Source organism: Hyalella azteca, unplaced genomic scaffold (assembly GCF_000764305.2).
Source record: "Hyalella azteca isolate HAZT.00-mixed unplaced genomic scaffold, Hazt_2.0.2 contig11101, whole genome shotgun sequence".
Taxonomy (NCBI): Eukaryota; Metazoa; Arthropoda; class Malacostraca; order Amphipoda; family Hyalellidae; genus Hyalella; species Hyalella azteca.
Genome location: NW_025941110.1, coordinates 44,064 through 52,980, shown reverse-complemented (window position 1 = coordinate 52,980; position 8,917 = coordinate 44,064). Strand labels below are relative to the sequence as shown.

Below are 8,917 nucleotides of genomic sequence, written 5' to 3'. Positions count from 1 at the left end.
CAAAGATTCCAATAATTATTTGTCAAAGTTCTGTATCAAAAATTTTATGTACGATATTTCTAATTCGAAGTTCAGTAACTCGTAGTTAAAAGGAAGTGTTGAGACGGTGAAGAGCCCAACAAATCTTTTTTTCACGAGATGATGGCTTCCTGTTAATTGGTAACGCTCATCATTAGCTTGAAATTGTGGCTGTTGAAATTTTAGCTAAGACAGTGACGATAATAGAGTACTTGAATCAATGACAAATTCAACGATCGTAATTTTTATTGATTGGTAAAAACAATCGAGGTTACGGTGACAATTTAACGATAAAATTTCTAATATAACTTTTTCGAATTTTTCTTAATTGTAGCGAGTGGCTTATAGACTTACCGCCCAGACGAAGGCTAGCAGAGCTTTTGCACCTGCACACCTGCATCAGCCCTGCCTCAGCTCGAGCCCTGCCATAAGGATTAAGTCTTAGAAATCCTGCTCATCCTGTTTGCGGTTGATAAATGCTCGACTCCAGCTCGCTCAGGTGGTGCTTCATGATTTTCAATACCCAAGTCAAGCACTGAGAACAAATCCTGCATCAGAGAGTGCAGTCTCGTTTAGTGGTGTAAATATAAGCACCCATGAAAACAATATAAATTAATATTATAGAATTATTACCAATTTACTACAGAGTTTGTGAGCCACGCATCCATTGCAAGCAGTCCTCACGTATGGCGCACTCGTAGCCACGCCGGACAGCTTCCATGCTTTGTATACGGTTAATCCTGCGGACAACACAGCAACGAACGCTCCTTGCCGTATATAATAAGCCCTTCAAATGATTATTATTACACTCTCGAGCGATTAAATATTTTTAAATTTTAATTGGCGTTGAAAACTTTTAATTGCCCGACAATACATTTTTCCTTGATTCATGGACAAGCTCCTATACAGTAGGATGCGGATAGGCTATTGCAGTAGTTGCTCTTGCATAACGTGACCTCCACGGCCTCAGTAGCATTTCATTTGGCTGCCTGGCAGTTCTAATTTAGAAGGACTTTTTTTTGCCCGAAATATTAGTTGATATTGTTAAGCACCGTTAAAATATATAGAACCGGCCTCAACTTACAGCAAATCAGTAACTTTGTAATGCCGTAACTTTTATTCGCTAATAACTGGAACTTTCCTATTTCAGTTTTGCTTTTATTTTTCGTGTTGATTCATATCAAATCAATTATCTTAAAAAAATTCATATTATATCGTTTCACACTTTCCAGTGGATTTGCATGATATTTAATTCGCAAATTAGGATATTCTTATTATTAAAGTAGATATCTTCTAGGAAATCTAACCCTTTTCAGCGGTGAGAAATTTTGTTTGAATCAACGAAAGAAACCATATTATTTCAATCATCAAGCCTCAAAATCACAGCAGCCGTGCCATACTATCCCTTCCCTTCCTCTCTCCCCTCACCCTCCTCTCATAACAGCCAACCTGTAACCTCGCTCTTAAATTTTTTTATTCAGTACTTGGTAAAGACTTGCTGCCTCTCCTCCTCCTCTCTTCACTGCCACGTTCCCTGTACAGCCTCCACCTGTCTCTCCTCCTCCTCTCTTCACTGTCACGTCCTCTGTACAGCCTCCATCTGCCTCTCCTCCTCTCTTCACTGTCACGTCCTCTGTACCGCCTCCATCTGCCTCTCCTCTTCTCTTCACTGCCACGTTCCCTGTACAGCCTCCATCTGCCTCTCCTCCTCTCATCACTGCCACGTTCCCTGTACAGCCTCCATCTGCCTCTCCTCCTCTCTTCACTGCCACGTTCCTTGTACAGCCTCCATCTGCCTCTCCTCCTCTCTTCACTGCCACGTTCCCTGTACAGCCTCCATCTGCCTCTCCTTTCCTGATCGCCGCAACACTTCTTTGTTCGCAAGAAAAAGGTGACCGTAGCCGCTGCGGAAAGGCGCTTCGTTCGTATTTACGATTTGGATTTAATATCAAGAACACAGATTCAATTTATTTTCGACCGTGGAACATCAGCGTAAAAATGGTATCAATTAGATTGACCGCATGAAATGTTTTAATTCTACAATCTATCATTCTATGTAAAGTTGGTCATAACGTTTCTTGATCCAACCTGGGAAACAAGTGGTTTTGTGCACGAATGATATTCATCATATCATGAGATTTATTGTCGCGAGTTGACCTGAAAAAGTTTGATTAAATGAAGCCTTTCATGGGGTTCTGAAGGCTGCAATTGATGAGCCTCCAAAAACAACAAATCTCAAGAAGGCCTCAGAAAATCTCGCCATGTCCGTCCGTCCGTGACTTCACGTTTTCGTCGACGAGAAAATGCGCTATCTGTCACTCTCTGCAGTGAGTACTGAGTTATTATTTTTTCACTACAGCATCTCACTTCTTCAACACATTGAGTAATCACCGCGCACTCGCCGAGATATTATTACCTCCATAAATCCAGCAACTTTGGATGCCCAGCACTCGGCGTCCCTGACACGAGGCTCTCGGGTTACCTTCCCTCTAATCAAGTGAGCGCGATTAAGACGCCTTCCATTGATCAGCGCCGCTAAGCTCTGCTCACGTGCACTGCACAAGGGAACCCCTCAGTCATGCCTGGCAGGACAATCACTCTCGCTCCCTCCACGCATTCTCGCCGCAAGTGTGTCACGAATGGGACTTTTCCAAGACACAGAATGAGCCACCTAATCTAGTACTTTTTATAAAATTTTCACTCGTCATTTTCTCTCGAAATTTAGATGGTTTTTACTGAATTCGTTGCGGGAAAAATATTCTTAATACTCTCTGTGAAAGAAGGGTTTCGGACGAGACGGTGAATGCGAGGCAAAATGGTCTCTTCCGATGTGTGGCCCTCGGTTGTACTGCTCTAGCTTAGCGTGCGGGTTGAGAACCACAAATGATCAGAGTAATTTGTGGTTCTAAGGATGCCCCTTTAATGAGATGCACAGATGAGTAGAGTTTATATGCGGGTTTAAAACCACAAATCATTCGGGTTGGATGAGCGCTCTGAGCTTAACGTGCGTATTTAGAACCACAAAAGACTCGGGTCGCACTGATTTGACCAAGAGAAAGAAGTTTTATAAGGGCAGGTTCTATTCAAGATGCACCTCTAATGAGTCGTTATTTAAGTATATATGATCGCATTTACTTTGCTCCAGTCGGTCGTCTACTTGTCTCCATTTTCGTGCGAATGAGGAAATTTCCAAGAAATTTCGTCACTTTAACTATAATTTATTGTATATTAAATGTGAAAGGAAAAACTAATTTATTTACAATAGTCATAAATATGTTATTTTCCGCAGAAAACTACTGCTTGGTGAATCCCAAAACCTCCAATTTAATTCTAGAATTTAAAAAAATTGATTAAGCATAACCACAAGTTGAAACGAGTGCGTATAATTGAGTTGATTAATTAATTATTTTACTAATTCTAGGTTTTGAGGCGCTAGGATGCAGATATGTGATGGTGTAGAATCACTGTAGATAATAGAAACCTCCATCTATCATCTCCTTTGTACTTCCTATTATGAGCAATGATCTGATTTGGTTTTTCATTTTGATCTTGCAATTCGATTCGATATCAAAGACTGGAGAGTGCGCAGCAATACGCGGCGAAGGATGAGTAACGTAAACTGCCGGGATTAGTTCCTGCGGCGCACGTGAGCAGCGGCCGCAGCTGATGAAAAATATGTCAACGGCTCTTCCGGAGCACCTCGGCCGCGTGCGCTGAGTGTGGCCGTGCCTTTAAATCTACATTACACATTTAACATTCATTCAAAGCCGCAAGTGTAGAACTCATTTGAAATATACTAGTGCAAAAAAGTGATATAGTAATGTATATACACCTCCATATTTTTAGTACTTGAGTTCCAGCGAGCCATCCAATTCTTAGCTCTCAAAACTGATCGGTACTGGTGCAATTCATAATCCGGTTCTCGCTTTGGCAGAATTACAGCAATCAAATTCGATAATAATGAAAAATATGGAGAAGTAATCTACGATCATATTATAATTAAATATACCTATGGCTTAATTTTGATGAATTAAACTCATTCAAATGAATGACAACCCTTAAATATTCTAAAAAAACAATTGTAGTAAAAAATATATTGTAATATACTGGAAACATCAATCATACGATCGTCCAGTCTCATCTTACGTCGTACGAGTTTAACGTCAATCCCCATTAGGAAAAGGTGCGGGAGCCGTCAAGCCCAGCCTGATAAAACCATCGATTATTCAAAAAGCGCCTCCGTAAGCCCTTTACCGGCCAGCGACTTGACACTTGCATCCTGTCGACACTTCCTCCTCGCATCGTCTGCTTGCCTCTACCAGTCATATGTGCTTCCAATGGATGGCTTCACGGAAGGGCCTCAAGAACATAGGCATGCCAGCTGACTGCAAGTGTTATGCAAGAAGCTTATACATACGAGAAAAGCTACAAGGCGACTTGCTGGAGAGCAAGGTTTTAATTACTTAGAGACCCATAGAAGCTGTCATCTGCGACATCTTCTGAAGCGGTGACAATACGTGTTGGTGAGGCTTACTCGTGCGTTGCAATGAACAGTCCTATTAAACCCTGTGTATTGAAATTAACATTCATGAGTAAAAAGTGTGACAAGACTCTTGTGTGCAAATATTTTTCAATATTTATCGTATTCGATACGCTTTTGAAATTATAATAATTTCACTTATACGGGAAGTCATATTTTTGAACTCATCTGTTAAAAACGTATATAGGTTTCAGTGGTGATATCTATGTGGCAGCTGTATGGTCGAATATCCAAGAATTGGCAAAATGACTTTTATGTTTCGAAAGACTCGCGAAAAAAATCAAATTGGAGACTTTTAAGCAAAAATAGGCGCAAAATTCAATCATGATGTAAATGGCAAAATCTTGAACGCCATCTTGGATTGCAGGCTTTCCTCAGCATTGGGTGAAGTGTGCACGCCATGCAACTGGTGCGATCGGAGTCACGTCGCTCCACTTGCCGCTAGTCCCAGAGAGTTGCGCTGTATAGTGGACATTTCCTGCCAGTGCTGATGTCCTCCTGTTTATCAGCCCCACGTGAGGGCGAGCAGTGCACAGTGATGCAGTTGGTTGCTCCTCGTAGTGCTTCACACACCCTGCATGAGCTACTAAAGCAAATACAGTAGTACCACGCCGATTAGAAACTCCAACTGCAACTCAATAACAAGATCCACTCACAGTCACAATGTCGGTGCGAGTGATGGCGTTCGTTCTATTTATGTTTCTTGGTGTTTTTCTAATTCTCGGATCCAATTCAAATGCCTACAGCTTGACTGGCCATGGCCCAGGATCATCGCTTGTATCGAAATCTCTACGGACAGCCCGGCATTTCATGATGGCACCGCAACAAACGGCACTCCTCTTGCCGGCTCGTTTTAGCGATTTTCGGCGTCGGAGACGAACGAGTCTCAGCCACGTTGTCCGCAACAAACGTGAGTTGATTTTTATGAAGTAGTATAATCAGTGGTCGCGATTACAGGTTAGCGCCAGGAGCCTAATTAATTGAATCGATTACTTAATAAAATAACTTTCTCAGGAACAGGGGATTTTTCTCACTCGCTGTTCGATCTATAAGCCATCAACATTAAACATTCCTTGTAAAATTGTTCACAAACTTCAATTCCAGGAGCAGTATGCATGAAATGGTTTGCTATGTTCGTTTTATTCAGAGTGAGTTGTATGAATCGTGAATGTGTTTCCACGACTAACCATGTAACCGAAATTGCTGCCTTGGAACATTTGCAGGCCATAGCTAATTAATGATCGCTCCGAATATGAAGCCGTACTTCCAGCTCAACTGAGCAGCTGAGATGGCTCATGCAATGACTGGATAGATATTCAACAGCGATCTTCGATGGTATGATTTGCACCTCAACTGCATTCAAGTTCCTGATAATTTCAGGAGGTTTTATCAGTTCTCCGATATGACTCGAATAAGTAGTTTCGGAATTTAATAGCCAAATCAGAAATCCGTGCGTAAAATTCAATTAATACAATTTAATTGATTATAAGTTAAATAACGATTGATAAGAAATTATAAATTTTTGAAACACGTTCAGTTCGGCTGAAAATGGGTCTGAAGTTTTGTTCTTACGGAAATAATATCGCTTATCGGAAATGGCTTTGAGTTTTCGAGAAGCACAGACGACGTGCTATACCACAAAGTGACTGCATTTGTACCTACCAACCAAGTGACAGCATTTGTACCTACCAACCAAGTGACAGCATTTGTACCTATCAACCATGTGACAGCATTTGTACCTCAATAGTTGAGTAAATGCATTGTTTCCATTGAAAACGCATCTGAAACTAGCTCTATCATCACTTCGAAAACTTAAAAAATACAAGCATAATTAGTAAATTACTAAATTTAAAAATGCTTGCTTTTAAACGGAAATCAATGTCCTAACATCGCCTATAGTTGTGGCCCGCTTGAAATCGCCTTGACGATTTCAATTTGTTTTCAATGAACATATGAAGCATATAATTTTTTTCGTTACAATTCTTGATTACCTAACGAGATACGGCGTTCGCACCAAATTAACCAAGCACGTACCGTCATTGATGCTCGATAACCAAGCAAGTAACTTCATTGGCAATTAGTAACAAAGCAAGTCACGTTATTCGCTCCTGTAGTACTGCAGCAAGTAGCATCATTTCAACCTAATAAGCCAACAAGTCGCGTCGTTAGCACCTGGTAACAAAATCTTGCGCGACCTATTATACTACATGCCAACGTCACGAACTCGTCGGGTTTGAAGTGTCCACTGAGCGGGACCAAGTTCAGAGTTACTACATCGATCCTGGACCTATTTGCAAACTAACATTGAAATACTCGTTTAAAAACTATATCTAGTGTATCCTTTCGAACTCCCGCCCATGTTGAATGGTGTTCAGGCGCACTTAATCTAATGACGATGTTGAGGCTCAGGGATCATAATTCGAACATTTGGTTGAACCATTACGCGCTGAAGCTTTAGAGACAAGCTCGGACCGTACGGCTCGAGTTGATGAGTAGCAGTGTTGTTCGTTCTGTACTGTTCGCCCTGTCTATGTTGTCTCGAGGCAGTTACTGGTGCTGCGCGTTTATGTTGTTGCACCCAGTTACTGGTGCTTCGTTCTCTGTTCTACTTGAGACTCGACTTATCAAGTTGCTAAGTTGGGTCTTGAAACTAAATGCGCTGAGAAATAAATTGTTCAACATTTTATGCGAACCTGATAAAATTTTCCGTCCTTTCTTTAGATTAACGACACAAAATAACGTCTACTTCATATAAATGTCAATTATGTGTTGCAGAGGACTGCTTGTGTCACCTGCTGGTGCGCTATGAGCGCAACAACTGCTGCAGGTTGCGGGAGCGGTGCTGCTGAAGCGGCCGTACTGCGTGACCTGCGCGCCCCGCACCACCCCTCACACCCGCGTCTCATCAGGCACTGACGGGACCACGCGCTTCTCGTCGCACAAGAGTTCTTTTTCGGTTATTTTCAATCGGATCTTGTGTTATTTTGTTTTCTTAACATAAATTTTGCCAAGAATTGATGTTCATTGGTTTACGCTTGACGACCGGCCGCAAGTTATTGTATCATATTTCAAGATGATGCTCATTAAAATGTGTCAAAAGTGTTCGAGCTTATTTCTGAGTCTCGATCCGTGAGATCCATCTCGATATCCGCCATGACACCGAATCATGAGATCTCTTCATGTGATCGATATCTAGATTCAAGATTCGTCGAAGGAGAAGCAATACGAGAATTACCAGCTGCAAAGCCGACCTGAAGAGCAACTTTCTGTGTGCACCTGACGATTATTTTCAACTTTAAATGGTTATTCGTATTTTTTTAGAAAGTTTTTCTGCCTCGAAGTTGGGATTCAAAAAATACTAATAATTTTCTTATACAGAATTTAAAATTACGTGGAACCCAAGACCATGAATTTGGCAATCTGCGACCATGTCAATAAATGAAGGCAAATTTTGACGTGTTTTGAAGTTTTGATTGTGACGCTTTGAATATTTGGCGCCGCACTCTTGCTTCGCTGTCACATCGAACGATCCGATCGACATCGAAATGCGACGACTTCCGTTGGCGGTGCTCCTGATGATATCGCAGCTAGGCCAAAATGAGACACCTGAAAATAGGAAACATGTTTCTATGAGACATATAATTGATCTGATATTTCCCTATTCACACTTAATTTGACGAAATGTATTGGGAACATGAGATTATCAAATTTAGAGTTGTAAGTTGCATAACATGCTATACATAGGTTGGCAATTTGAATCAACTAATTTCCCAATATTGCAACCAATGCCTCGGTTGAAATTTGATGTCTCAAACAGGAATCAATTAAAGTCCCACGTATTGCCGCGTGACCAAAGCTTAAAATTATTTTGCTCCTGCCCTATATTAGCTTCTAGCGACTAGCGTGCAAAAAAAACTGTTGTAAATACTTAGAAGAAAAGTAATCAGAATCACATTAAGGATGTGCATTTAACGCTCCATCGGTCATGTACAAAGTGAATCAAACCCCAGTGCAGTTTTGGATGAATTTATTATGGCGCGGTCGTACGCTTGTTCACCGAGGTTCATGAGCGGTCGATGTAGGTCAAGGCTCTCAAATGCTAGTTGTAGCGCCGCAGGGCTGTCTTGTTAATAAAATTTAGAGCATGCGTTTGTTTTTCTATCATAAAAACGAACCTTGATAGGGTTGGGTTGTACATAATAACGGGCTAAACCAGCAATCATTCACGCCAAACAACCATCGCTTTATCATTCGACTCTGATTTCAGATAATTTCGATAATTCTACAGTCGATCCAAACCATCTTTAACATGATTATTTCTAGTCGTGTTCTGGAAACACCTAATTATTGGCTTGAAGT

General features: G+C 41.2%; 1 long non-coding RNA gene across 1 annotated transcript; it reads left to right on the top strand.

Moving 5' to 3' along the window:
* The first annotated feature begins 5,059 nt into the window (after positions 1–5,059).
* Positions 5,060–8,705, top strand: LOC108666588. The gene is made up of 2 exons (XR_001930501.2): positions 5,060–5,468; positions 7,334–8,705. It is a non-coding gene; the product is annotated as an uncharacterized LOC108666588 (long non-coding RNA).
* Positions 8,706–8,917: the final 212 nt, after the last annotated feature.